A 2500-nucleotide genomic window follows, 5' to 3' on the forward strand; every position below is an offset into this window, starting at 1 on the left:
TATTCGGAAGAGAGGAGCAGGGAGATGGCGATGGTTTGGAGGTGGGGGGTGGGGGGGGGAGATACCGAAATCTGACACGTCTCTGTGTCTGTCTTTTTGTGATAATCCGCAAGTATCTCTCCAGTATCAGCGCTGAGCACGTGGCACCTGCGAGATACGCAGATAAGGGTCGGAAGTGCTGTGAACAGAAGAGACGGTCGGCCGGTAGGGGGAAGGGAGGCAGGGTTGGGCTTTGGCACACAAAAAGGACAGGGAGAGGGACAGCGCCGACAGGAAGAGGAGACGACCAGCTCATGATTTATATGTAAATGGCTCGGCCCTCTCCGCACGCATCAGTTCTTTTGCCCAAGGAGTTTGTCATTGTTTTGCCTATGCCTCATTATTCGTTTCCCTCTTCTTCTCCATCATTCTACCTTTCCGGTCACCCTTATCCTTCTTACCTCCCCCCCCCCCCCTCTTCCTTTCGCAGCAGCCTCCTACCCCGCCCAAACCCCCCTCCTTCCTCTGCTAGACAGCATCCTGTGAGATGGGCGGGAGATAAAACGAGAGAGTCCCCAGCCTCCGACCCGTGTCAGCTTCCCTCAGACGCCGCAGATGATGATAAGCTCCAGAATAATACGGGTAAAGACGTATTCAGATCAGCTGCACACGGGACGCCTCAATGGTACGGTAGTCCCGAGTCCAGTCCGCTATTCTGCTGCACCGTGTAATCATCCTAGCCAGCACAGGCCAGAGCAGCGGGCGTGTTCGGGGAAGATAGCGTGTCTTATCAGTGCCCTTCGACACTGATAAGGCGGTACGATACCACTGCCACCTTGTAACACATTGGCAGACTCCGCCCCTCACACTTACTCACTTCTCTTTCTTCTCTTGTCATCCTCCTCCCTGCTATCTTTATTGTTTTTTTCCACCTTCTCTTCGTCCTCCGTTTGAATTCCCTCATCTCTTCTCTCTCTTTCTCCTATTCTTTTTTTTTCCTTTCTTTTTTCTTTTTCTCCTTCTCCACATCATCTTTCCATATCATCATCCTTTACTTCTTCCATTACCTCTTCTTCCATCTCCTGTTCCTCCTCTTCCTCTTCCTGCTCCTCTTCCTCTCCTTTCTTCCTTCACCTCCTCCTTCTTTCCGCTCCTCATCATCCATGTCCTCCACCTTTGTACCAATTCTACGACCCACGAAGAGTTTGAAGGGCGTTAAAAACTATAAATAACCATTCTTGAAGAAAAAAAAATACAAAGAAAAAGGAAAGACAGGGAGGCGTTAACTTTCATCTCGCGATAACCAATCCCTAAATATACACGGCGAAAAGAAAACACAACCTCCAAGTGTCTTGCGCGGAATTCGTGTATCAATAAAGTGCCTTCGCGTACCTCCGCCGGTAATTGCAGCCAGCGAGGCATGCAATGTTTCCCCCTTGCATGAAATCTGAGGATGCATCATCTCATAATCTTTATGAATTATCACCGCCGTTCTCCCAACATCCAGTGGGAGGGGGCGTCGTGTGTCGCGGGGGGGAAAATAATCACAAGCGACCACGCTTGTAGTGCCTTAATCCTCCTTCTCCTTAGGCTGATAATCGCCTCTATCGTCCTTCTTTGAGGAGAACGATTATCTTGCGGCGGAGTGTGAGAGTGACACGAGTGATGTCAAGTGATAACAGAGGGATAGGGAATGATAATGAGTGTTGATAAAGCGTGAGGGCGAAGATAAACGGCCGAGAGAGAGAGATAAGATTCTTGTTAAACCGGAACTTCAAGAAAGGAAGTATTGGTAATGTTTCCTTTTTATCTGTTTAACCGAGATTAAGGATCAGCTTAGGCAGATTTTGTTTCCGTCTCTTCTTGTTTTTTGTTTCTTACTCTTGCCCTACTTCTGCTGTACGTTTATATTTAAGTTATCTTTTTCATTTATCATCTCTATGTATGATTTACATTTTAGAAAGGTCAATAGTGTATTACATTTAAAAATTAGATAACGCCGGCATGATATACTAAGGATAGAATCTTTTCATTGTGATTGTGATGGCAATAATGATAATTAGAAGGTAAACACAACAACAACAATCATGATAATAGCAACTATAACGTTAAATATACATTTATGAGAGAGAGAGAGAGAGAGAGAGAGAGAGAGAGAGAGAGAGAGAGAGAGAGAGAGAGAGAGAGAGAGAGAGAGAGAGAGAGAGAGAGAGCGGGCGAGCGAGCGAGCGAGGCAGAGAGAGAGAGCGAGCCAGGGAGAGAAAGAGAGAGAAAAAGACAGACAGACAAAGTGTAAGTAAAAACTGATTATGATATATGGAGAAGTATACATAAAAAAGACTCGTAAAATGAAAAGTGATAATTTCTTTAATTAGGTAATGAAGTTTAAAGTGCACGGGTATAGTGTCATTTTTTGTACCAAGGGAGACTTCCTTGGTTGTGACACTGTGACAGGAACGTTACGGCGAACGTAGTGACGTTGTGTGACGGGCGTATAGTGACGGCCAGGGGTTATTTCAGT

General features: G+C 46.1%; 1 protein-coding gene across 1 annotated transcript in view; it reads left to right on the top strand.

The window, feature by feature from the left end:
- The window catches only part of LOC113827024 (transcription factor GATA-3), a 186360-nt gene that overhangs the window by 134292 nt on the left and 49568 nt on the right, over window positions 1–2500 (top strand). The window lies entirely within an intron of this gene.

This window comes from Penaeus vannamei, chromosome 6, assembly GCF_042767895.1.
Source record: "Penaeus vannamei isolate JL-2024 chromosome 6, ASM4276789v1, whole genome shotgun sequence".
Classification (NCBI taxonomy): Eukaryota; Metazoa; Arthropoda; class Malacostraca; order Decapoda; family Penaeidae; genus Penaeus; species Penaeus vannamei.